Source organism: Sus scrofa, chromosome 8 (genome assembly GCF_054392235.1).
Source record: "Sus scrofa isolate SSC_HxYL_T2T_F1_AM1 chromosome 8, Sscrofa_HxYL_maternal_Yorkshire_Landrace_v2.0, whole genome shotgun sequence".
NCBI lineage: Eukaryota > Metazoa > Chordata > Mammalia > Artiodactyla > Suidae > Sus > Sus scrofa.
The window spans coordinates 142142979-142170829 of NC_139390.1; the positions used below are offsets into that span (position 1 = coordinate 142142979).

The 27851-nt window shown below is 46.0% G+C and overlaps 1 protein-coding gene and 1 non-coding gene across 7 annotated transcripts in view; one reads left to right on the top strand and one right to left on the bottom strand.

The window, feature by feature from the left end:
* The window catches only part of TMEM150C (transmembrane protein 150C), an 81861-nt gene that overhangs the window by 32875 nt on the left and 21135 nt on the right, over positions 1-27851 (top strand). For 2 of the 6 annotated variants that reach the window (XM_084973720.1, XM_005653621.4), the window contains exon 2: positions 16828-17076. The exons of 3 other annotated variants lie outside the window; for them this stretch is intronic. The gene's annotated coding sequence lies outside the window, so the exon portion shown is untranslated. Of the gene's footprint in view, positions 1-16050; positions 16247-16827; positions 17077-27851 lie in introns of those variants that run through there. One more of the 6 variants, XM_084973719.1, reaches the window with a different exon arrangement.
* LOC146401105 (U6 spliceosomal RNA) lies at positions 3388-3494 on the bottom strand. The gene has a single exon (XR_014813925.1). It is a non-coding gene; the product is annotated as a U6 spliceosomal RNA (small nuclear RNA).

Genomic DNA, 27851 nt, shown 5'->3' on the forward strand with positions numbered 1-27851 from the left:
TCTTGTCAAATCTAATCATTTTTCAGTGAAACAGTTTGTGAGAATGAGGTGAGGGCGAGCTTGGTAAGCCGGCGAGATTGGGAACCCCTGGGACACTTGATTTTTGCTTCATCCCTTAAAACATCATGCTTCTCATAGCCTATTATACCTAGTTTATGTGTCGCCGCATTGTCCAAAATTTCCAGAAAAAATCGCCTAATTTTGTATTTTTATTCAGAAATGAAGTTGGTCTATAGTTTCCTTTCCTTTGGAGGTATTGCTTTTCCATTTTTAGTATCAGAAATATCCTATTTTCAAAAAACTTTGGGTAGCTTCCCAGATTTTTCATGTTCTAATATTATATATTTAGATTTAAAATTCGCTTTTCCTTACAATTTTGAGACCGTTAAAGGATAATACTCAGAAAAAAGGTCAATTCATGACTGAGTTTTAAAAATGAGCATCTGTTACAGACTTTATGGAACTCAGTAGTCAGTGAGAGAACAAGGCAGATGTTCAAAGAGAATTTTTTAAAATGGGCACATTTACAGATCAACAATACTGAATTCGAGATAAGCAATATTGAAATGAATGAATAAATCTGCAAATGAAAACACGTGTTTTTTTCACAAGAGGAGGGAAATCAGTTGAACTTCTACCTCCCAGACAGGACAGAATTTGCATGTCTATAGATAAATACCGATAATTTATAATTGCAAAGTAGCTTTCATAGGATCAGATAACGTGGGAGGCTGTCGTCTAGATGATAGATTTTTCCACTGCACACAACTTTTGTCCTACCAAATGGATGCATGAGTAAAGCTTCAGAAATCGTTCATTTATTCAACAGATTTGAATTTCTATCCAGGGTCAATTTCTTCCTGAATTTGATCCATTTGGATTGCCTAGGTTTCGATTCAATTTTGGAAATTTGTATATCTCCAGAATATAGTATATTTCATTGAGATTTTCAAATGTATTAGCATTCAGTTACTTATGATACTCTTTTATGATTTAAAAAAATCTATATTTTCTAGAACTTTCTTTTAAATTATCAAGGCAACGCCGGATACCCAACCCACTGAGTGAGGCCAGGGGTCAAACTTACTAGTCAGATTCGGTTCCAGTGCGCCACAACGGGAACTCCCTGATTTTAGTGCTTTTCTACAAATGAGAAGATGAAAGAATTTGGGGTCATAACATTCTCTCCTAGGAGTATCTCACTATCTGGAGTTCTGCCAGTTCTCCCAGAGCACAGAGTACCTCATTTCTCATCTCCACCCTGAATTCCTCTCCGGGTGTGTTGCAGGCCGCTGGCTGCAGTGGTTAATGACCTAATTCTAGTAGGGCCATACGGTGAACAGGTCTCTTTAGCAGGCAACTCCATTCAGTGTAAATACATATTATAGATACTTTCTAACAGTATGTGGCGTATTTTTATTTTTAAGATATTTGATTTATCAAATTTTCTGAGGTGGAGGTGGTGGTGGTTTAAGAACCAGCTCTTGGATTTCTTTATGTTAATTTGCTTGTTTATTTAAATTCATTGATTTTTGCTCTTTATTGTAGGGAAGTTCCCCTGCTAAGGGTCCAATCAGAGCTGCAGCTGCCAGCCTGCGCCACAGCCACAGCCACAGCCACACGGGTTGCGGGCCTCATCTGTGACCTACACCACAGCTCACAGCAATGCCAGATCCTAACCCACTGAGCAAAGCCAGGGATCAAACCGGCATCCTCATGGATACTAGTCAGGTTCATTATCACTGAGCCCCAGTGGGAACTCCCAACTTTATTATACTCTTCATCTTGCTTTCCTTATATTTGTCTTTTTTCCCCCTAAATTCATGAAGAGAATGCTTCTTTTTTTCTTCCTTCCTTTTTTATTATAATAAAAATTAAGGTCAGCAGTTTGTCCCTGAGTACAAACCTGGGCTGCATCTTCGTACATACAGTATTTAACAAATTCAGATTTGTGCCAAGATGCAGTATCACCAGCATTGATTATGTCATTTCTATTAAAATTTTGCTGACTTAATAAGCAATTTATCCTCTCTGCCTCTCCCTGCATATTTTCAACCTTTCACTTCTTTCCCATGGGCTGTATAATCTGCTCAAATCTCTATTTTTTGAAAAACAAACTTCTCTCTTGACCTTTATCTCAATCTCCCTTTACTTATGATGGCATATCTGTCCTTTCTTTCCTGGCCAAGCTCCTCTGGAAAGTGGTCCCTGTCACCTTATGTATCTGGTCACTTCCTTTCCTTCTGCATCGCTGCGGAGAGACTTCTACCGCCACGATTCTGCTGAAACTGCTCAGTAAAGACCATCGCTGATCTAAGTGGCAAATCGTGAGGCGTTCCACATTTTGGGGATTAGCAGATGCAAAAAATACATATAGAATAAATGGATGAACAAAAAGTTCCTACTGTAGAGGACAGGGAGCTACAGTCAGTATCCTCTGATGCACCTAATGGAGAAGAACAGGAAAAAGAATCTGCTTGTGTGTATAACTCAGTCACTTTGCCGAACAGCGGACATTTAACGCAACACGTAGGCCACCTAGACTTCAGTAACATCAGTCTAAACGAATTCATGGACAATTTTTCCCCCCTCCCACGACTCCCCCTCCTGTTCTCCTGTCTCTCTCCCTATTTCTACTTCCTTCCCCCTCGCTGCCTACCATCTTGGGTGAGGCGAGTTGCAGGGTGTCTTTGGGGCACGAGAAGGGAGCTGTTCAGAAGGCAGGAGGCAATCCAGAGCTGGCGTTCACGAAGCAGTCGGGCTGGACATGCTGATTTGGGAGTTAAGCATCCTGGTGATGGGGACGCCACTTAAAGGGGGGGATGTGAAGGGCAGGAGGTGAGCCGGGAGGGGTGGGGGAGAGAGCAGAGCAGAGGCGGGCGTGCAGCAGAGCTGTGGACAGAGGACCCAGGCGCCCCGGGAGGGGCAGGACAAAGGGAACGCTGCCCTGCCGAGGACAGTGGGCAGGAGGAAGCAGCCAGACCTGAGACGAACAAGAGAGAGGGTTTGTTATGGGGGCCAGGGAAGGGTCTGGGGAAGAAGGGAGGGGGCAACTAGCTCACAGGCCAGGAGGGCAAGCCGAGGAGGGAAGAGAGATGAAGGGTTTGCCAATTAGTCAGCGATCAACAGGAGGGGGAGTCGTGGGAGGGGGGAAATTGTCCATGAATTCGTTTAGACTGAAGTTGCTGAAGTCTAGGTGGTCTACGTGTTGCGTTAAATGTCCGCTGTTCGGCAAAGTGACTGAGTTATACACACAAGCAGATTCTTTTTCATGTTCTTCTCCATTAGGTGCATCAGAGGATACTGACTGTAGCTCCCTGTCCTCTGTAGCAGGAACTTTTTGTTCATCCATTTATTCTATACGTATCTTTTGCATCTGCTAATCCCCAAAATGTGGAACGCGTCACGAAATCGTGAGTCATCCTTGAGCAGGGGCCATGCTCCACTTCTCCAGACCGTTCTAATTTTAGCATATGTGCTACCCAAGCGAGCCCCGCCAGGGAATTTCGGTGCCTCTCCCACTGGGCCCTGCTGTGTCGAGGGTGCTTATCTCTTCCTCCCTAGACCTGTGGTTTTCAGAGAGTGGTCCCCAGGCCAGTCGTGTCAGCATCACCTGGGAACTTGTTAGAAATGCAGATTCTCAGGCCCCACCCAGGCCTCCTGAATCAGACACTCGGAAGTGAGGCCCAGAAATCTGTGTTTTACTAAGCTCTCTGGGAGATGCTGATGCCTGCTAAAGTTGGAGAATCCCTGTTCTAGTGAACTCCTATTCATTCTTCATGGCCCTGCGTCCGTGTTAGCTCATCTGCAGAGCCCTCACCAACCACGCCCCCCCAACAAAATTAATGACTTCCTCGTCTGTTTTCCCACAGTACTTTATCCATGCCAATTATATGGCACTTATTCTGTTATAGTTAGCTCTTTAAGAATCCTTCCTCCCCCACAGATTGTAAGGTCCAGGGTTACTACTGATCTTGATATTTTTAGCACCAGGCATAGATGGTGCCTGGCATGAAACAGACATGTTATATTGTCACCAATTACTTTTTTTTTTTCCTGCTCCCATGACCTGTTGTCACTCCCTTCTTACCCTTTCTTTTTCTTCCTTCCTTTCCTTGAACCTGGCTTCTGGATATGAATAAATCATCAGAGTGCGATCTTACCATTTAAAAGCAGTGTTTTTAGAAGTTCCTGTGGTGGCTCGGCAGGTTAAGAACCTGACAGAGTATCCATGAGGATCCGGGTTCGATTCCTGGCTCCACTCAGTGGGTTAAGGATCCCGCATTGCCGCAAGCTGTGGTGTAGTTTGCTGATGCGGCTCAGATCCAGCCTTGCCCTGGCTGTGGCATAGGCTTCAGCTGCAGCTCTGATTCAACCCCTAGCCCAGAAACTTCCATATGCCGCAGGTGTGGCTGTACAAAGAAAAGAAGAAAAGAAGAAAAAAAACCTGTTTTCATGGGATTCAAGCTTTCAACCCCTTCATATGTATCAAGCAAGGCTCAAAGAGAGAAGCAGAACCACAAATAGAGATCTACAGGGAAGTGCATATACCCACGCATGTAGTGGAACAGGACGAAAGACTTCAGTAGAACGTAGCGGGTGAGGGCTTGGACTCATCACTTATTAGCTCTGTGACCCAGAGCAAGGGGTTCGACCTCCGTAAGCCTTGGCATTCTTGTTTATAAACTGGCACTAACAGTCGTCTCTGCCCCATAGAGTTGTGAGGACTTAGCCAGAGAATTCACGTAACGTCTTTGGCAGCATGTTGGGCGCCTGGTATGTTAGCAGCGCCATTGCTGTTGCTGTTGTTACTGCTACGATTCTTCTTTCTCTGGGAGATGCTTCCCAGGCAGGTGGATCCGAAAGGCTCAGTGATACCTTGACGCCTCTAAGCATGAAGCCAGTTTAGCCGACAGGATCCAGCATCCTTGGCGGAAGACCTCTGCTCTCCTTGTTTTATCTTTCCTTTGGATTCGAATGTCGTCGCCCGTGTTGCCTCGGCCTCAACCCCAGCACGCATTCCTCCGCTTTCCTGTAAAAGTCCTCTTTCCTTTGCCTAAGAAATGGGTTTGCAGCTTTCCTCCACTACTGCTCTACCAGGCCTTGGGCAAGGGTGGTTTGAGAGCCCAGGGTACATGGGCTGGAGCCCCAGGCTCCCCGCCTGTTCACGGGGTGGGTGGCTGTGTGCACACGGCCTTGGAGGTGGCCTAAAGGGATCTCAGGTGTTGGCAGGAAAGAAAGGAATGAGGCTACAGCGATCCCACGGCCTCCCCGTAGCAGAGCATAGGGACTTGTTTTGTGGAGCCTCGGAAAAACAGACTGGCACCCACCCACAGCCGTGCATATCATTATATAACCATAACCAGAAGCTGCTAAGCCTTTTTCTGCTAAAGAGAAAGTCCTGCATATCCCTTTATCTCTGTTAAACAATAAAAAAGCAACACAGAGAATGTTGTCCTTTAATTAAAGAGCCATCCTAACCTCTTTCTTCATCCCTGCTTATCATTGACTCTTCATAAATTTTTATCTCTGGTAAAGCTTCAGTCCCCCCCCCCCCACCTTTAATTAGATTTTCTGGTTTGTAGCCACTTTAACTGGAGAAAAATCACTGAGGTGGAATTTGAAAACAAGACAGTTCCTTCTAGCTTTGTTCCTGAATTTCGGTTTTGGTTGGATCCCCAGAATGTACCTTCATTTACATACTTCTCTTCAAAAATCAAATCGATGGCTCCTGCTAAGGCAGCAGTTTTTTGCTTCGCCCAAACTGACTCTACTCCAATTACAAAAATTCCCTCATGAGAACAAATTAAAGGGTTCCTATTCATTGAAAGGTCCTGTCTCAGCCATGTTTCCAAGAACGAAGTGCCTCAAGCATTCTTTCTGCTTTCACCTCTCACCTTTAAAATATTTCTTGTCGAGTTCTCTTGTGGCACAGTGGGTTAAGGACCAGGCGTTGTCATTGCAGCTGCTGGGGTCACTGTTGTGGCATGGGTCCGATCCCTGGCCCTGGAACTTCCACATGCCACGGGCACAGGCACGGCCCAAAAAAATATTCTTGAATTCATCTCTTCCACCATGTCTCACCCCTTACTGCTCTGGCTCAGGGTATCAGCGTCTCTCTCTAGGAACAGCGCAAGAGCTGCCTGCTCCCCAGCACCGCAGCCAAACTGAAATCCCCCTCGTTGGTAAGACAGGTTCATAATCGAATCGGGTTTCCCTGGCTTTGTTGGAGCTGCCCCGCTGCCCAGAATGCCCTTTGAGCTTGGTCTGCCTCGCGAATCCCCTCAGGGCCACCTTAAAGGTCACACCCTGCTGCCCTCCTCAGCTTCCCGGCGGGATTATACTCGCCTCACTTTGGGCCGGTGGGCTTGTCTGTATTGCCAGTGGCCTTGCATTGGTCTTTGCCTCTCGCTCCTCCTCTCCATCCCTTGGAGGCAGAACCCTTGTCTTCTTCGTAACTAACGCCCCCACCACCCGGCACAGCTCCCAGCCCAGGGAAGGCGCTTGCTGAATACTTGTTGAGCAAAGGCAAATGCAACCCCCTTTTTAGCTTGGCATATAAATAAGAAGGAAAGACATAATTAAAATGGCAATTACTTGGAGGTTTTTCTGAAGAAACTAGAGAAAGCTGTGAAGTCACTTGTCTGCAATTTAAAAGAAGTGGGTTATTCCTAAGATACACGTCTCTCTTTTTAGAAGTGTACAGCATCGGCTTAAGTGTACAATGAATGTCTTTGCAGAAAGAAAAATCAATTTTTGTTGTTCAAAAAAGCCCAAAGAATAAAACGGCACATCTGAGATCATCTTAGTTTGTGCAACCCAATTTTGAATTATGGTCATGGTTTTTAGCTGTTGTTGTGATATTTTTTTTGTTTTGCTTTTTGTCTTTTTGCCATTTCTTGGGCCACTCTTGAGGCATATGGAGGTTCCCAGACTAGGGGTCGAATCGGAGCTGTAGCCGCCGGCCTACAGCACAACCACAGCAACTCGGGATCCGAGCCGTATCTGCGACCCACACCACGGCTCATGGAACGCCGGATCCTTAATCCACTGAGCACGGCCAGGGACCGAACCCGCAACCTCATGGTTCCTAGTCGGATTCGTTAACCACTGCGCCACGACAGGAACTCCCTGTTGCTGTGTTTTAATAAAGTGGGTTATTTTGATCCTACCCACTCTTTCCTCTTACTCTTTTTTTTTTTTTTTTTTTTCTCTTTTGGCCATTCTGCGGCACATGGAGCTGCCGGCGAAGGATCAGATCCGAGCCACTGCCTAAAACTAAGCCGAGGCAATGCCGGATCCACTGTTCCAGGCTGGGGATAAAACCCACATCCCAGCGCTCCCAAGCCGCCCCCAATCCCATTGGGTCACGGCGGGCACTCCCCCTCTTACTCTTTTCTCACCGTGTAGGAAGCTTTAGGACCCTATAGTTGACTATCTGATGCCTCTCAGGCCAGTACGCATTTCGATTTCATGCATTAAGATGCCAAACTTTGCACCCCAAATAAACCTAGAAGCATCTCTTTATCTTTGTAAATCTATCGTTTAATTCAACAGGAAATAAAATTTCGTGTACTAACGGCCCCACCTGATTTTCAGCCCATGTTCCGTGATGTTCTGTTGAAGTCTATTCCTATCATGTCCAGTCCATTTCCAGAATACTCACCATTTTCATTTACTACACAATGTTTCATTTGATCAGTTGTGGGTTTTGATAACACCCTGGCTAACTCTTAACCATTTTTTTGTTTTGTTTTAATGGTGGCATCCATGGCAAATGGAAGTTTCTGGGCCAGGGATTGAATCTGAACCATAGCTGCAGCCTTCGCCAACGCCAGATCCTTAACCCACTGTGCCAGGCCAAGGCTCAAACCCGTTTCCGCAGCAACCCCAGAGGCTACAGTCGATTGTTAACCCACTCTGCCACAGCAGGAACTCCCTCTTAATCATTGGTTTTGTTTTTCTTTGCTTTTTAGGGCCGCACCTGCGGCCATGGAAGTCCCCGGGCTAGGGGTCCAATCAGAGCTGCAGCCTCCGGCCTATACCACAGCTGAAGGCAACGCTGGAGCCTCGACCCCCTGAGCGAGGCCAGGGATCAAACCCACATCTTCATGGATACCAGTTGGGTTTGTGGCTCGCTGAGCCACAGCGGGAACTCCCTCTTAACCTTTCTTAACCAGAGGGCTCCCAAGGCCGAGAAGCGTGATTAGAACCTGGGACTGGCTGCCCCCGAGGCCTTCTGCCCTGGTTCTATACCGCCAAAGCTTTATGCTTCTGGAGAATACTGCAGACAAGGAGCAAATGGAATCCTTCTGTCTTCACTTCCGACTAGCAGAGCAGCCCTCGGTGACTGCCCCCCATTACCCGGGGGTGCGGCCCCCGAGCCCTCTTCCCAGGCGTGCCCTCCTGGCCCACGCGGCCTGGCTGCAGACACCTCCGCTGCCTCCCCCCGCATAGCTCCCCCACCGAGGGCACTGAGCCTCGGCCCCGCTGCCTCACGTACTCTGCTCCGCCAATATTTTCTGTGTCCTCTTTAGACGGTTTCTCTTGCTCGATAGCCTTCCATTCCCTTTCAGCGTCGTGCAGCTCTGTTCCTGATCCGAGGCAGTGCCACCCCCAAGGTCCTGCTCCCCCCATCAGAAGTAACCCCTCTTCCCGCCCTCTGGGCATAGATCTGTTTTCATCTTCGGCGTAGCAGCGACCAGCTCTGCCTCATACTGTGCTTACCTGTGTTCACACTTAGGTTTCTGAACCAAGGTTCCTGCTTTTGTTTTGCTGTTTTGTTTGCTGTTTGTATTTCCCATTTCCTAGCAGAGTGCCTTTCACGCGCTCTTATCCAGATAGTCATCAGGCATCCTATGACGGGCCCGCCTTGTTCTAGACCCTGGGGATAAAGCAGAACACAAAAGGTGAAAATTCCTACCCTCACGGAGCTTACATTGAGTGAAAGAGGAAAATCTGTCAATAAAATAGGTGACATACGGCGCCGGGCGCTGCGGAGAGAAGTAGAAGGTGGGATGAGAAATTCTGGAAGTGAGGAGCGAGGGTGACTTAAAATGGGTTCTCAGGGAGCTCCCGCCGTGGCTCAGCGGAAACGAATCTAACTAGGAACCGTGAGGTTGCAGGTTCGCTCCCTGGCCTCGCTCAGTGGGTTAAGGATCCGGCGTTGCTGTGAGCAGTACGCAGCTTGGATCTGGCCTTAATGTGGCTGTGGGGGAGGCTGGCGGCTACAGCTCTGATTCCACCCCTAGCCTGGGAACCTCCATATGCCACGAGTGTGGCCCTAAAAAGACAAAAGACCAAAAAAATAAATAAGTAAAAATTAGGAGTTTGAGGTTAGCCGATACAAGGTCCTGCTGTATAGCACAAGGAACTGTATGTAAGAGCCTGCGATAAACCATAAAGGAAAAGACTACATATATGTGTGTATAACTCGGTCACTTGGCTGTTCAGCAGAAGCTGACACCATGTTATAAATCAGCTATGCTTCAGTTTTGCTTTTTTTAAAGAAATGGTCTGATCTGATCTGTGTTTTAAAATGACCAGCCCACTGTGGTGAGAAGCAGCTTTGGTTAGGACTCTTTTGGACCAGGGTTTCCTGGCACTTTGGATGTAGGGCGTGTGAGAAGTTGAGGCGTTTTAAGGCGACCCTGAGGGTTCTGGCCTGAGAAACAGCAAGGATGGAGCTGCCGTGAACCGAGAGGGGGGACCGAAGGTTTGGGGGAAACAGTGTCAAGAGGGCATCTGTGTCTACTGACATTTAAAGGGACCCACAAGGAGTTCCCGTCGTGGCGCAGTGGTTAACGAATCCGACTAGGAACCATGAGGTTGCGGGTTCCGTCCCTGCCCTTGCTCAGTGGGTTCACGATCCGGCGTTGCCGTGAGCTGTGGTGTAGGTTGCAGACGCGGCTCGGATCCCGCGTTGCTGTGGCTCTGGCGTAGGCTGGTGGCTACAGCTCCGATTAGACCCCTAGCCTGGGAACCTCCATATGCCGCGGGAGCGGCCCAAGAAATAGCAGAAAGACAAAATAAATAAATAAATAAATAAAGGGACCCACAATATGTCAAGTAAGAAACTCAGACACCCTGAGAATTCTAATGGTTCAGCTTGCCCATCAGTGAATCTGCCCTTAATTCACGTCAGGCAGGGAGCCATTCAAGATAGTAAGGGGAGTGTATCTGGTTTGAGAAGCCACATAGTATGGTAGAAATTGAGTTACCTGCGGAGAGGACAGGTCATCTATTTACTGATGAGGTATTGATAAAACTATTTTCTCAACCTGTTTTTGGTTTGTTTTGTTGTTTTGGTTTTTTTTTTTGTCTTTTTAAGGCCACACCTGGGGCATGTGGAGGTTCCCAGGCTAGGGGTCCCATTGGAGCCACAGCTGCCGGCCTACACCACAGCCACAGCAACGCCAGATCCGAGGTCATCTGCGACCTACACCACCGCTCACAGCAACGCCGGATCCTTAACCCACCGAGCCAGGCCAGGGATTGATCCCGAGTCCTCTCGGACACTAGCTGGGTTCGTTGCTGCTGAGCCACGACAGGAACTCCTTTTCAATCTGTTTTTTTCCAAGGGTTCTGCAGAACCACTGAAGGAGAATCTTGCGGATTCCATGGCTGGAAGGGAGAAGTAACGCAGCCGGGTGGCCCGTCCTGAAATATAGGACAGCACTTGTCCAGAAACTGGGCGGCCAAACCACAGTTGGGAAGAGACGGTCGGTCTAGGTATAGCAAAGGGGACTCCCAAAAGTGCAGGAAAAAAAGGAGTTCCCGTCATGGACCAGCGGTTAATGAGCCGGACGCGTATCCATGAGGATCCCCGGCCTCGCTCAGTGGGTTAAGGATCCGGTGTGGCTGTGGCTGTGGGGTAGGCCGGCAGCTACAGCTCCGATTCAACCCCTAGCCTGGGAACCTCCATGTGCCGAGGGTGCGGCCCTAAAAAGACAAAAAAAAAAAAAATTAAAAAAAACAAAAAACAGTAATAAAACCAATGAATCACTGAAGTAGTCATTAGCATACTTTTATCGTGCCTGCACCAAAAAAAGACAGTTTGCAAACTGGGAGCTCTCAAACCAAAACACGCAATGAGGCCCTGAGGTATGTTGCTGTGCAGCTTCTACAGCGTGGACTAGTGACTGTTTATTCTCCTCGGTGATAGGCTTTAGAATATTAGAATTTTTTAAAGCAATTGGTTAGTGATGACCTCATACCAACTTTGGGGAATTTAGGATTTTCAGAGGCGTAAGCAAGAAATGACCCAGGTCAATTTAGCCTTGTTTGTCTTGCAAAAGAAGCTAAATTAAGCTTTGTGTAGCTAAACTGGTTTTGTCTGCTCAGGGAAATTTCAAGTCTGGTCTCCTTTTGTGTTTGATTTTAACAATTCCCCCTTTGATCATCTTCTCAGCGAACTTGCAGTGTGAGCAGCGAGTGTAGCGTTGCTCTTGTTTATGGTTGTTGACGCAGCCAGGCTGAAGCGTCACATACCACTGCTCCCAGGTGTTGTCAGGACAGAGGGCCGTGTAATTGCTGTTACCGTCAGTTACATGGTCTTCACAGACCTGGGAGCTCAGATCATTGAGTTCCTCAAGTTGTCTAATCCTCACGGATATCATGTGTGTGTGTGTGTGTGTGTGTGTGTGTGTGTGTGGCTGCCAAAAGATATTAAAACTATTCAGAGTATACAACACACTAGAAAGGTTCGTGGGATGGCTCTAGGGAAACGAAAAGCCAAAGACTGAAAAATTCCCCAGAGCAAAGATTTCCAGAGGCCAAGATTTAACCAGCTAGACCTCACCGATGGGTCATAGTCAGATTCAGACTTTAAGTCCGTCTGCGCCTGTTTCGTGAGTGGTTTGCGTGGCACACTGGGGTGTGTCAGCAGGCACACGGTCTCATCGTGACTCAGGACGGGAGCCGTGTGAAGATGCCGAATCTCAGGAGGTGCTGGTGCAGGTGAGTGTTCACCGAATTAGGCCTCTATGTGGTGTGGGCCATCAGATGATTTAATAAGAGGCACTGCTATGGAAACAAAAGAAAAATGAAAGTTAATAGTTTGAGCAAATCATAAGCTCGTTTTCCAAGTTTTGAGAAGAGCTGCTTGAGAAAAGCTCCGGATTTGAATTCACAGCCTCGTGAGCAGAGGGAATCTGATGGATGTCCCTGGTTTGCCGTGTGCCTGGCTTTGATGACGTCGCTGGGTATCCGTTGAACTTTCTTGAGTGGCCCTTACAGCGACGGACACGAAGGATGTGGTGATTTTCCTGAAGTTTAAAGTAGGTGCGTGGATCAGAATCTGAGAATGGGTATACTGCAATTCCACTGAAATAGTTTTTTTTTTTTTTTTGTAGTTATCCCATTTTTATCAAAGATATTTACAGTAAAACTAATTTGTTTGTTTAAAAATGTCTAGTTTTATTATTTACAGAGGTGTTGTAGTGATAAGGATTCTGTGCATGTGCCATTTCAGTGGAAGCTTTGGTAATAGCCAAGGGACTTTATTGATGAAATCAACCTTAGTTCTGTAACACTGTCTGGGAAGAAGAAATCTCAGATTAGACCTTTAACGTCTCTTTAGGATAAGAAGCCAAGCTAAGGACTTGTCTGATTGTCTTGTTACAAGGAGAACAGATTCTTTATATAGAAGCATGTACTGTCAGAGTTCCCACTGTGGTGCAGCAGGTTCAGGATCCCGAGTTGCTGCAGCTGTGGTGTAGGTTGCCGCTCTGGCTCAGATTCAGTCCCTGGCCTGGGAACTTCCGTATGCTGTGGGTATGGCCGAAAAAGAAAAACAAACAAACAAACAAACAAAAAAAGCACATATCATCGTGAAAATACAAATATTTAATAACAATTTCCAAATTCTGGGGGGATCAGGTAGGGAGAAAAAGATAAATGTTTCAACTTTTGTTTATAAAAGTTTATTTTATCAAGTTGCTGTGAGGTATAAACAGCTTAAAAGAAAAGAGAAAAAGGGGGTCCTTTGGATCTGGAAAACCAAACGTTTTAAAAAAACAATAATGTTTGAAATGACGTCATAAAACTCATTCTCATTTTCATCGGTTCATTCAGTTTCCTGTAATTTTTATTTTGCTTCATCTCAGGTTCAAAGCTTTATGAGTCTATCGATTTTCCGTTAGAGTTTAGAAATTCTTACCCAGTTCAAGTTCTCAGAAACCTGTGTTCTAGAGTACTGGTCAGCATCTTTTCCATGAATCTCTTTGAAAAGGAAGTATTTTGCCTGCAGTTGGTTATAAATGCTTTCAGAGAAGAATCGAGAGCCTAACAGTGATTATCGAGGGACAGAAGACGTAAAAACAGCCATCGTTAAAGATCTGGGGAGAGAGAGTTCACCGAAAATGATGCAATTGAGAAGCAAATTGCTATTTTCGTGACACACAAGACTGTACAGTAGTAATTGCAATTATGACTGATAACATTATACCAGGACATAGCAGACTTTAGGGATTTTGTATAATTTCTGGAGCACTTACATAATCATGTAAATATAATCTAAGAAGGTTAAACATGACTTTTTATTGGACCGTGTTTCCCATGCAACTCGACATAGCAAATAAGCCTACGTAAATTAACATCTCTCTTTCATGAGGAGAGAGAGCAAATCTTTGGAGCTCTTGGGGCCCTCTGGAAAATCCCAAAGTTAGTTTGAGGTCAAAGAGACTTCATTCGGCCTTTGAATTGGGGAAGTTTGTCCAAATGTCAGGTAGGATCACGGGTCTCTGTGAAACAAAGCTGCGCTGTCCATTCAGCCAAAGTGACCGTGAAAAGATTTCAAAGGCAAGGAAAGAAAGTTACATGGTTGAAAAAGACGTCTGCTCTCTCAATAGAGAAAATTCAGTTTTCTTAATCACAGACGCAATAAAGACAATGGGAAACATAGGAAATTTTTTGATAAAACATGGATCTTTGTTTTTCTGGATGGGTTACTGTAAGGGTGAAGAAAAACGTTGTGCAAGCTTAGCAAGAGCAGGTGGTCTGATTAAATTTTATCCTTTATGCAGATGAAAGAAAAGTTAGCTTTAGTTTTACATGAGGACACCGTTTATTAAAGCTTGTTTTTAAACCCTTGTAATAAATCCATTCAGTTGAGCCAGCTTTGACCTCATAGCATCTACCGTTTCCACAAACCTGCAACTCTCTATGTCCATTTAGGTTTTGTTTGGGAAAGAAAAAATAAACCTTTTCTTTCTTATTCTGGAACAAGCAGACGTTACATTTACTACTTGAGCCATTCCTCTCTTTCTTTCCTTAACAAAAACACACCCCGGATCCCTTGCATGCTCTGTAGATAAAAACACGCCCACTTTCTGCCCATATTTTGTATGCAAAGTTGTTTCACTTCACTCTGTTATAGTTTTGTTTTTACATACTGAGTACAAACTTTTAACTATGAGTTTTCACCTTCTAGTGAAAACTTAAGAAGTAGGCAATTGTGCATTATCTATCATATGTTAGTGTCCTATAGTAGATTAGCAAATGTATGAATACGTATTTATGAAAACATACCTTTTTTTTTGAGGGCCACTCCGACGGCATATGGAGGTTCCCAGGCTAGGGGTCTAATCGGAGCTGTAGCCACCAGCCTACACCACAGCCACAGCAACTTGGGATCCGAGCCATGTCTGCGACCCACACACCGCTCACGCCAACGCCGGATCCTTAACCCATTGAGCAAGGCCAGGGATTGAACCCGAGTCTTCACGGATACTGGTTGGGTTCATTACTGCTGAGCCATGACCAGAACTCTAAGGCATGCCTGTTTTTATTAAACCAACAAGCTTTAACTAGTTTTTATTTATCAAAGATTTTCCCAGATCATGTGAACCTGAAAAACATTTGAGTTAGAGTCCTACACGTCTGAGAGTTTTAGGGATACTTAATTTATGCGTTTATTTTTCTTTAAGCCAATTAAATAGAACTCACTTATTTTTGTTTGTTTGTTCGTTTGTTTTGCTTTTTAGGGCCGCATCCATGGCATATGGAGGTGCCCAGTCCAGGGGTCGAATCAGAGCTACAGCTGCTGGCCTACGCCACAGCCACAGCAACGCCGGATCCTTAACCTACTGAGCGAGGCCAGGGATCGAACTCTCAACTTCATGGTCCCTAGTCGGATTTGTTTCTGCTGTGCCACGAGGGAACTCCAGAACTCTTTTAAAATATTGCATATACGGGAGTTCCCGTCGTGGCGCAGTGGTTAACAAATCCGACTAGGAACCATGAGGTTGCGGGTTCGGTCCCTGCCCTTGCTCAGTGGGTTAAGGATCTGGCATTGCCATGAGCTGTGGTGTAGGTTGCAGACGCGGCTCGGATCCCGCGTGGCTGTGGCTCTGGCGTAGGCCGGTGGCTACAGCTCCGATTGGACCCCTAGCCTGGGAACCTCCATATGCCGCGGGAGCGGCCCAAGAAATGGCAAAAAGACCAAAAAAAAAAAATTTGCATATACTTAATATACATACATAGATGCACATAAACATATAGACAGACAGGAAAAGAGACCTTACAACCTTCATTTTAAAATGCAGCCATGTCTCAGGTACAATAATAACAAAACGCAAAAGGGTAACTAGATCCAAATTGTTTTTGACAGATGGACTAAGTGAAGATAACCTGCTCAGATGGATAAAGATTTTTTTTGCATTCTCTAAGGATTCTTTTAGAGAAGCTATTTTTGGAATCATTTGTCTTTTAGAAGCTTCTGCACACCAATCAAAGAAGGCATTCAAATGGCCTCTGAGAGGTTTGGGATCCTCTCTTTTCAAGGGTGCCCCTTAGGCGGACTTATCTAAGTTAAAATTGCTTCCAAGTGACCACTACAATTCCAGATTATCCAAACGTTCACCCCCTTTTCCAGAAAGACACATGCTCCTGGTATACAGTGGGTACACATAGGAGAGGCAGGAGTCTTGAAAGGAAGAAGAAGGAGATTTAGAACCCACCTCTGCCCTTAGATGCCTTGAAACAAATAATCTCTGGGAAGCCGGGTAACCCTTCTAAAGCCCAAGGAATCACAGGTTTCGCCCCTTCTAGTTCCCTTATAGAGGTTGCAACAAACAGAAACAGCGAATGTGCACAGGAAGACTGGGGAACTCAGCATGCAAAGAGAGCAAGGCTCAGACGCACCAGAGACTTGCCCTGGAGCTCCAGGGTCAGCAAGAAAGCAACGAGTGCAGTGGGCTCTGTGGGCCCCACACCTGACCGCTCACCTGCCTTGGAGTCAGGAGGGGTATGTGGGCTTCTTCTTTGGATCCCACTTCTGTTGCCTGTGAACCATCCCAAGTTCAGGAGAAAGCAAAAGTAAAACCAAGGAGTCACTGAAGTAGTCATTAGTATATGTTTATTGTGCCTGCACCAAAAAAGTTTCCAAACCAGGAGCTCGCAGACCAAAGCATGCAGTGGGGCTCAGGGGCATGTGGTTATAAAGAGCTTGTGTAGCTGGAGGCAGTGACTGCTTATTCTTCACAGCGATTGGTTAAAATATTAGAATTTTCTTAAATGACAGGGAGCTGGTTAGTGATGACCTCATGATCAATTGGGGGGCATGACTGAAGTTTCACTTTTGATAAATAAGAGGTGGACCTTAGGTCGCGTCAATGTCGCTCATCTTGCAAAATAAACGAAATTAAGCTCGGCTCATATAACCAAGCTGATGTTGTCTGCTCCGGCAATTTTCAAGTTAGTTTCCATTTGTGCTTGATTTTAATGAAACAGAGGGGAGGCCCTTGAGGGAGACGGCGTGTGTCGCCTCCACTCCACCCCCTTGCCACGCTCAGGAGCTGGGCATCAACGTGTGGTGTATCTTCGCAGGCAAGGAGGGATGGGCCACGGATGGCAGCTGGCATCTGAGCTGTGAACGGGCGGTTGGGAGAGCATGGATCTAAAGAAGCAACCAAAGCCAGAGCATCCTTGGTCTGGTGAAGGATACTGAGCCTTTGGAGAGCCACCGAGGACGCACACGGCTGGGGCCAGCACGACGAGCAGTTTAGAGTTGCAGTTTCACACCCGTCACGACTTCCTGAGAGTTGGGAAGCGTGCCAGTCTCTTAGCAGGACGCTGGTAAGTGGTTGTTGGGAGGTGTTACTGCTCCAAATGCATCACCTCAGGAGTTCCTGCTGTGGCACAACGGGATCAGTGGCGGCCTCTCCGGAACACTGGGACACAGGTTCTATCCCTGGTGTGGCACAGTGCGTTGCCACAGCTAGGACTGCAGCTAGCTAGTGGCGTAGGTCCCTTGGATCTGATCCCTGGCCCAGGAACCCTATATGCCATGCGGTGGCCAAAAAAGAAGAAAGAAATGTTTTTGGTAATGCTTCATTTCTTTGGTTCACCGTGGAATCGCCTTCATTGGTGATTTTCCTAACTTTGCCCTTCGCTCTGCAGGCGCACCCTTCTTCACACCCTGAAGCCTGCTGAGTGCTTAACACTCACCTGCAAAGACGTCGTCTGTGGGCATGAGGGTCGAGGACGAGAGAAGAGGCTAACGATTTATGGGCTCTGTTCCAGGGTGCCTTCTGTGCCAGGGAACCGTGTGAAATGAGAAGCTGCATTAGGTCCCCTTTCACAAGGTGTGTGGCGCGCCCACTGGCTGTGGAAGAACAGGCACCAGCCAGTTCACTACGGTTTGCGAGTCCCTGGTCTCCCTGGTGTTTCTTCTGGTGATGCAGTGGTTGAGTGTTCAGGGGAGTTTGGGCTTCTGAGCTGTTGAGATCTTCCGGCCTGAGAAGGATGCACGATGGCGCATGGCCTTCTTCAGCACCTGTCTGAGCTCCGTGAAGCGACCCCTCGTCTCACCTAGTTCATGTGGTTTTCTTCTGTCTTTCCAAAGAAGTCATCCGCACACTTTCTAAGAGACTGTTGGAAGGATTTTTGTACAAGGTCATACCCTGCCTCCCTGAGAGACCATTACAGCCTGTCGTACGCTCTCTCAGTTTCCTCACTGCGTTTTTAAGCAGCCACTGTTAAGCTGGAATAAATCTGCATTTCGACTTGCTTTTCTGGACTACAAATGGAGTGGGCATTAGTGATATTAACACAGCCATTTATTTTTTATTTTTTGTCTTTTTAGGGCCGCACCCACGGCATATGGAAGTTCCCAGGCTAGGGGTTGAATTGGAGTTACAGCTGCCAGCCTCCCACAGCTCATAGCAATGCCAGATCCTTAACCCACTGATGGGGGCCAGGGATCGAACCTGCGTCCTCACGGATGCTAGTTGCGTTCGTTAACCTGTGAGCCACAATGGAAACTCCAAGACAGCCAGTTATAATAGTAGGCTTCCAGTTAACTGAGCTCTTGCCATATACCTATCAAAGAGCCTTGCTTGTATTAACTCCCTTAATTCGTTTGGCAGCCCTAGGAAGTAGGTGCTATTTATGATTCCATTCTGTAGATGAGAAAATCGAGGCTTAGAGAGGTTCAGCACTTTGCACAGCATCACCCAGCAATTCAGGGGCAGAGCATAGATTTCAAACCAGAAACTCTGGGAGTTCCCACTGTGGCTCAGCAGGTTAAGAACCCAACATGGTGTCCATAAGGATTCAGGCTTCAGCCCTGGATTAGTGGATTAATCAATGGATTAAGGATCCAGCGTTGCCACAGGCTGTGGCATAGGTCACAGATGCAGCTTGGATCTCATGTGGCCGTGGTGTAGGCCGGCGGCTGCAGCTCCAATTCAACCCCTGGCCCAGGAACTTCCATATGCCGCAGGTGTGGCCATAAAAAGAAGAAGAAGAAAATCCAGGACACGAGCTCATGGATCCAGCCCTGTTCTGTGTTCCCACGAAACAGAGGAAGAAGGATCATTTTGACCGTCACGCTTGGTATATCACATCCACTGAGCCGCTGCTGGTTTGTTGGATGCGGAGCTCCAGGTCCTGTGCTTGGGGTCTGATGGTCACAGGCAGTCGCCTAGCCCATCTCAGCCATGGCATTCTACCCCCAGCCGCCCACGATCCGACCTGAACGTCCTTCTCGGATCCCCCCCCCGTCTCTTGAACTTGCTGAACGCACCTGTCCTTTGGGGATGTCTTTTTAGCTCTAGTTGGCTTCTTGTTTGTTCAGGGCTAAGGTGCGGGGTCAGAGCCTAGCAAGAGAGCACCAGCATCGTGAAGAGCTGTCTGTTTCGACACTTGGGGCTGTGCCTATGGATCAGAAAGAGCTGTTGTGATACCATTTCAAAGCTTCGGATCAGGGACTTCCAGGCACAGTTAGCCTGTGGTCAGACTGCTCTACGGTTTCGTGTGTGTGTTTGTTTTTGCCTTGGGCTAGGAAGGCACATGAAATAATTGCATGTGGCAAGGAGCCTAGAAAAGATTCTTTCGCACTGGGGACTCGGGCATGTTGGAAGTAACCACTTTCTTCTCATCTATAAAATTAAATTAATAATGTTAACCGACCCTTTTTTATACCTCCCAGGGTTCATTTGACCCCAGATCTATAAGATACATAGAGAATACATGTCTTTTTAAGAAAAAAGACATTTTTGTGTTTTTGTAAAGTCGTCGTAAAAATTACACATAAACATTATGCATAGGAAGTTCTTGTTGTGGCTCAGCCGTTAGGAACCCGACTAGTATCCATGAGGACGCAGGTTTGATCCCTGGCCTCGTTCAGTGAGTTAAGGATCCAGCATTGCCAGGAGCTGTGTGTGGGTCACAGACATGGCTTGGATCCCACATTGGTATGGCTGTGGGGTAGGCCAGCAGCTGCAGCTCCAATTCGACCCCTAGCCTGGGACTTCTATATGCCACGAGTATGGCCCTAAAAAACAAAAAACAAAAATTTAATTGAAATATAGTTAATTGACACTGTTGTGTTGGTTTCAGGCATACAGCAAAGTGATTAATTTTTATGTATGTGTGAATGTATACATATATATGTTTTTAGAGTCTTTTCCATTATAGGTTATTACAAGATATTTAAGGTAGTTCCCTGTGCCATACAGTAGGTTTTTGTTGCTTATCTATTTTATATATAGTAGTATGTATATTTTACTTTTTTCTCTTTTTTCTTTTCTTTTTTTTTTTTGCTTTTTAGGGCAGGACCTGTGGCATCTGGAACCTGGCTAGGGGTCGAATTGGAGCTGCAGCTGCTGACCCACACCACAACCACAGCAATGAGGGATCTGAGCTGCGTCTGTGACCTACACTATAGCTCACAGCAACACCACATCCCCAACTCACTGAGCAAGCCCAGGGATCAAACCCACATCCTCATGGACACTAGTCTGGCTCACCATCACTGAGCCACAACGGGAAAGTCTAGTAGCATGTATATTATAATCCCAAGCTCCTAATTTATCCCTCCCTGCTTCTCTTTTGGTAATTATAAATTTGTTTTCTATGTCTCTGAGTCTGTTTCTTTTTGTAAATAAGTTCATTTGTGTCATCTCTTTAGATTCCACATGCTAGTGATCTCATATATTTGTCTTTCTCTGTCTGACTTGCTTCACTTAGTATGATAATCTCTAGGTCCATCCATGTTGTTGGAAATAGTATTATTTTGTTCTTTTTTATGGCTGAGTAATATTCCATTGTCTATACATAGCACACCTTCTTTATCCGTTCATCTGTCAATAGGCATTTAGGTAGACAGCTAACAGTCTCACCACAGTCAGTCCCTCTGGCCACTGAGTATCATGAATACCCTCCTTCCAACACATAAAACACAATTGCTTCATCCCAAGAGAGAAAAACAAAGGCCATCCGGTAAATGCACCAGCTGAAGGTCCATGCTCGCTGGACCACGCACAGCCCTTTCCATGAGGTTTAGATGTGGTCCTGGCGGTCTGACAACCTGACAACAAAGGCAAGTTGTCCCCTCGTACCCGCCTACTCACCTCTGTGTGCAAAGATGGAACAGAGGTTAGAAAACCACCATTAACACTGCCATTTGAGGAGTTCCTGTTGTGGTGAAGCGGAAACGAATCCGACTAGTGTCCATGAGGACGCAGATTTGATCCTTGGCCTCCCTCGCTCAGTAGGTTGGGGATCCAGCATTGCTGTGAGCTGTGGTGTAGCCTGGCAGCTGCCTAGCCTGGGAACTTCTCTGTGCCTCGAGTGCAGCCCTAAAAACAAACAAACAAACAAACCCCCCAAAAAACAACAACAACAAAACAGCCAGTAAATAAATAAATAAACCCTCCTGTTTGAAAAGAGGAGAGCCGTTCCCACTGTAGCTCAGCAGGTTAAGAACCTGACACAGTTTCCGTTCCATCCCTGGCCTCACTCAGTGGATTGAAGAACCAGTGTTGCCATAAGTTGCAGTGTATGTTGCAGAAGCAGCTCGGATCTGCTGTTGCTGTGAGTGTGGCGTAGGCCAGCAGCTGCAGCTCTGAGTCACACCTAGCCTGGGAACTTCACATGCTGCAGGTATGGCCCTAAAAAAGAAAAAAAAGAGAGAGAGAGAGAGAGGAGAAAGAAATACGCATAGCAGCCCCTGGCCCATAATAACGCTGGCATCCCAGGGCAGGCAATGGGCAAACGCCCTGCCCTGGCAGAGGTTGAGGGGGGTGGTCCCTGATTGGCCCCTGCTTCTTTTCTTCAGGAGGACTCTCTTGTCCACGGCTCTGTGTGTCCTTGGCCTTGTCTTTGGGGGACGGAGGCTCTTCCTACTCGGGTTCCCCTTTAGCCAAATCTGGAGTGGCTGTGGAGAAAGGCCCTCCATTGCGGCTGTATGGTGCTTGCTGCACACGGACTGCTCACGCCCATCTGCAGGCCTGAGCTTACAGCCATCACAGGGTTTACTGGCGCAGCTGTGGTACCTTCGTGAATACAGAGCCTGTGGAAACTCAGCTGACTTCTGATCTTTTGGCTTCCAGGCCCTCCCATGCCAGCAGTCTCTCCCAAAGTTCCTTCCAAGACTTGGGTCTTGAGCTTGATTTCTCTGCATCCTCTCCACCCTTCCTGAATTTAATGGCAGCTCTACTGGGGCCTCTGAAACAACAGACTTTGGAGGGAAGGCAACGTGCTTGTTCTTATCTCTAAACTTGTGATGCTTGAGAGACAGAAGCCATTGGCTCTTTCAGCCCTTCAAGGCTCCACATTTCTCAGCGCCTCCTCATCTGCATCTCGCTTTGCAAAGCAGTCTGTTCTGCACTGGACTGTCTCCTTTTTATAATACCTTGATAGGAACAGCCAAGAACAACCAATTCTTATTAAAATACAGGCTCTTTTCAACCTAATTGCAGGCTCAGTAGGAATGTGGCCTGCCTTCTAAGTCAGACAGAGCAGGGGACTTTTTTGTTTTCTTTTTTTTCTCTTTTAAAGAATCAAGAGACTGTCCTGGCACAGACCAGATTTTTGGCACAAGACCCTTTTCTTGTGTCTGTTCTTTTTTTTTTAATTAAGGCAAAGTATCGTATCATCGACTTTGCCATTTTAGGCGTATAATCCCGTGATATCAGGTACATTCACATTGTTTTGCAACCACGACCATCATCTGTCTTCAGCACTCTTCTCACCCTGCAAAACTGAAACTCTGCAGCCAGTACCACTAACTCCCTGTCTCCTTTATCCCCCAGCCCCTAACAACCACCATTCTTCTTTCCATCTTTGTGCTTTGGGCTACTCTAAGGTCATCATATAAGTGGAATTATCCAATATCTACCCTTCTGTGACTGGCTTATTTCACTTAGCATTATGTCCTTCAAATGTCCATGTTGAATCATGTGGCAGGATTTCCTTCCTCTTTAAGGCTGAGTAATATTCCACTGTATGTTAATTCCACTGTGTGTGGTGTTAACATACAATGGACTATTGTGTTTATACATCCATTGATGGACGCTTGGGTTGCTTCCAACTTTTGGCTACCTTAAAAAATGCTGCTGTGAATACAGGTGTGCAAATATCTGAGTCTCTCTCTACTTTTGGTCCTCATTGGTATATTTCCAGAAATGGTATTACTGGATCATATGGTAACTCTAGTTTTGTTTTTGTGTTTTTTTCTTTTTAGGGCCACACCCACAGCATGTGGAAATTCCCAGGCTAGGGCGTCCAGTCAGAGTTGTAGCTGCCGGCCTGTACCACAACCACAGCAATGCAGGATCGGAGCCACGTCTGCGACCTATACCACAGCTCCCAGAAATGCTGGATCCCCAACCCATTGTGCGGGGCCAGGGATCGAACCCCAATCCTCATGGATACTAGTCGGATTTGTTACCACTGAGCCACGACAGGAATTCCCTAGGTTTAATTTTTTAAGGAAGTACCACCCTGTTTTCCATAGCACCTGCCCATGTTATATGCCCAGCAGTTGTGCCCAAGTCCAATTTCTTTACATCCTTCCCAATATTTGCTGTTTTCTGGGTTTTTTGTTTTGGTTTTGGTTTTGCAAACAGACATCCTAATGGATGTGGTAAATCTTTTTTTGATGATGTGGGTTTTTTTTTAATTACTTCTTTATTATGGTAAAATATGTATAATATAAAATTTACATTCTAACCATTTTAAGCATCCAATCCAATGGTATTAATTAGATTCACAATGTTGTATGTGAATCACCACTCTACTTCTCAAACTTTTTCAAAAAGTAAATTCTAGGAGTTCCCATTGTGGCTCAGCAGGTTAAGGACCTGATGTTGTGACGATGTGGGCTTGATCCCTGGCCTCGGTCAGTAGGTTAAGGATCTGGCATTGCCTCACGCTGCAGTGTAGGTTGCAGATGCAGCTCAGATCTGGAGTTGCTGTGGCTGTGGTATATGTCTGTAGCTGCAGCTCCAATTCCACCCCTAGCTTGGGAACGTCCATATGCCGTAGGTGCAGCCATATAAAGAAAGAAAGAACAAAGTAAATTTTAGACACTGTGACACTTCATCTTCAAATACTTCAGTGTGCACCCTTAGAAAATAGAAACCTTTTCCTATGTAATAAAATATTATTATCATCTGCAGCTTCACTCACATTCCATGGAGAACTTACATATAGGGCCACACTTACTTGAAAGGGAGGCTGCTAATTATAGTGTCGTCCAGCAGCCACTTGCCCAGTTGTGATGGAAGAAGGAAGAATTGATTTTGATGCTATACCAATCTGCAGCAATAAAGCAAAAGGACTTAGTGGTTTACATTAAAAGAAGTTTGAGATCTAGCAATATTGGGAATTGAGTGCTCTGACTCAATGCTGTCAGCAAGGAGTCACTTTTTTCCATCTTCTACTCTGCCAGCCTCAGTATGTTGGGTTTGGGTCCTTGTGTGTGCTGTCGCATGGTTACATGATGGCTGCCATAGCACTAGGTATCATACTTTCACAACGGCATCCCAAGTGGGAAAAGGGGAGATTGGATAGAACAGAGGCTTTCCCTTATCAGGGATGCAGGTCCTTCTCATCTGCAACTCAGTAGACTTTCCCTTGTATCTCTTTGGCCAAGTGCAAGGAAATCTGGAAAGATCCTTCTCTAAGGAAAATGAGATGGCTATAATTGGCTTAGATGAGTCATAACTTATACCCGTGGGCTGAACACATTGCTGTCCTGAGTGAAACTAGATTCTGTTAGCTGAGAAAAAGAGAACAAGTGATTGTAGGGTTGGCAGGTATACCTGCCACGTGTGGGACATATTTTTAATATTATTGAAGATATAGATGGATTTTCAGAAGGATCTTGGCATAGAAACTGTAAGAAGATATTATTGAATTAAAATACTGGAAGAAAGGACTTCCCCTCTGGGATTATTCTATGAATGGTGTGGAGACATGATATGTTCCATCTATTTCTGAGAAAAAGAATCTGAGTTCCCATTGTGGCTCAGCAAGTTAAGGACCCACCGTTGTCTCTGTGAGGATGCAGGTTCAATCTCTGGCCTTGCTCAGTGGGTTAAGGATCTAGTGCTGTTGCAAGCTAGATCACAGACCACAAGCTGCAGCTCCAGTTCGACCCCTGGCCCGGGAACTTCCTTATGCTGCAGGTGTAGCCATAAAAAGAAAAAAAAAAAAGGGAATCATTTGGGTCACTAGCATGAAAGGATCCCTGTAAGTCTCGTCTGTCAGTTGAAAGAAGGTGATGATTTTAGCAATCAAGTGAGCCTTGGGGAAAAATAGTCACCATTGGTTCTACACAGTAATTATCATAGGCTTTTTGGAGATGGTGATAGTTTGTAGAATCCCTTTGTTAACATATTGTTTCTTTCCAGTGCTCATGGAAGTTACTTTGGGGTCGAATTGACCCCGTAGCTTGAACAGTATCATTTATATCTGTCTGATTACAGAAAGTCCTTGGGAAAGCTTGTTGCGTTGCAGATTTCTCGCTGCTGGCTTATACATGAGACCCTGTAAATGTTTTAGGGACAAAACAAAGCGAATAGTCCTTGTCATTACCATTTATAACTGTAAATAAATTATAAAATAACACAAGCCTCCACATGCGTCTATGATACCTGTGGAAAGCCACTCAAGATTCCCAGAAGGTTAAAAAGAAAAAAGCAAGGATGCTTTGGGTTCATCGACACTGAAACAGCCCTGGTCATTCGTGGGTGACTTGTTCATCCTTCCTGCTCCATCCCAGCTGGCCCTGAGAGCAGGGTGAAAAACCGCTTTGGCGGAGGGCTCGCCTCCTGATAGATGACAAAATTTGTCAAAAGATTACCGAAGACCCTGAATATCGCCTGCAGGGGCACATAGTTAGAATTTTGAAAAGTTTCTTCTGCCGGTACTGTTATCAATGATTTAAGTGTATATTCGGCCCTCATAAAAACCCAATGAGGTAGGTACCATGATTATTCCCACTTTACAGATGAAGCAACTGAGGCACAGAGAGGATGGAACTACCAAGGTCACACGACCACTGTGGTACATGGCAGAGCTGCGATTCCAAACCCTGGTGATCTGGCTCCCGAGTCCACGAACTCTCGCCACCTCCCACCGTTACCAAGGTTATACAAAATCTTTCTAAGTCATAGCAAGCAAATTGTTTCAGTCCCTGAAGATAGATAACATCTTGGCTTTTGGGAAATTTCCCTGTCCCAAGTGATTTCTCACTAATAAAGCTTTAAAGTCTGTAAATGGGAGTTCCTGTCGTGGCTCAATGATGACAAACCCAACTAGGATCCATGAGAACACAGGTTCGATCCCTGGCCTCGATCGGTGGGTTGAGGATCCGGTGTTGCTTTGAGCTGTGGTGTAGGTCACAGACGTGACTCGGATCCCACACTGCTATGACCGTGGCGTAGGCTGGGGCTGTAGCTCCGATTGGACCCCTGGCTTGGGAACCTCCATATGCCACAGGTGCAGCCCTACAAAGCAAAAAAAAATAAAAAATAAAAAAAAAAATCTGTAATCGAAGGTGACCCAATGGGCTTTACTTTCCCATTTGTAGACTGGTCTTACCGCCGTCTGAAAGAGTAGAAAGGCTTCAAGGGTCATCACAGATAACAACACGCTCTATTCTTCGACTTCAGTAGCTTCCTTAGTTCATCCTCTTAAGAACCGTCTGTTTGGAACTTGATGATAAAAGTATGACTAAATTAGAGGACCTTGACTTTATCGAGACCCCTTTTTTGAATCATGTTCACAGAGTTGGGGTCTTGGGGATGGAGCCTGTGGGCTTAAGGTAACACTTTGTTGGCTTCCGTGAGACTGTAAATTTTCAGATGACCAGCACTGAGCATCAAAGCCGGAAGCCGGACAGCGGACCACATCTGTGGACAGCAGGAGCCACTGCAGAACTTTGATACAGTTCATTTTGTCTCTGAGGACGAAGGAGAGCTTCGGGGAAGCAGGCAGCAGCTCAGGGCTTTCAGCCTCTGACCCCAGGTGTTGGACGGTCCCGCGGGGGGTGCCATCCCACTCCTACCACAGATTCGGTGAGAGAGAGCGAGGACGGCGCCAACTTTGGAAACACTCTTGGTTAAAAGAAAAGAGCATGCGATAGAAATGTACAGAGAATTAGCAGTCCTGGCACTCCAAGAGGATCTGACCATCTGGATAACAGCTTTGCAGATCGTTTGGATAAATGACACCATGTGGAGGAGAGGCTTCCACACCGAGTCTAAATGCCAGAACCGTTTCAAGAAGGTTGATGCAAGCCTAGTTCGTTTCCTCCTTGTCTCAGAAAACATTAAGTGACATTGTTCCAGAGAGAGTTTACCATTTGGGGCTTCCTAAGTTTTTGTGTTTGTTTTTACTGTTGATATTATTGGAAGATGACTATCAGTGGAGGAAATAGTCCACCAAATTTAAAACGTAGAACTCAGTACATGTAGACAGAATTACTTTGATATACCGCAGAAATTATCAAACCTTGGAAATCTATCCTTCAATAAGCTTAAAAAATGAAAAAACAAAGGGTCTAATTCAGAAAGCAGAGATAAAACTATCTTAGGAGTGGGGGTTCCCTTTGTGGCTCAGTGGAGACAAATCCCATTAGTATCCATGAGGACGCGGGTTCGATCCCTAGCCTCGTCCCGGGGATCGGGGTTGGGGGGGTGTCTGGTGTTGCGGTGGGCTGTGGTGTGGGTCCAGATGTGCCTGGGATCCCGCGTTGCTGTTGCTGTGGTGTAGGCCGGCAGCTCTAGCTCCAATTCGACCCCTAGCCTGGGAACCTCCATGTGCCACAAGAAAAAAAATAATAGTAGTAATAATAATTTTTGAAAGACTCTGTTTAAGGGGATGGAGATGCCGCAGACTTGAAGAAGATATTTGCAAACCACGTATCCAAAAAAAAGGTAGTATCTAGGGTATATGAAGAACTCTCAAGCTGTTTTTTATTCTCAACTGTAAAAAAAAAAAAAAGAGAGAGAAAGAAGGAGGAAGGAAGGAAGGGAGGAAGGGAGGGAGGAAGGAAGAGAGAGAAAGAAAGAAGGAAGGAAAGAGAAGGAAAGAAAGAAGGAAGGAAGGAAGGAAAG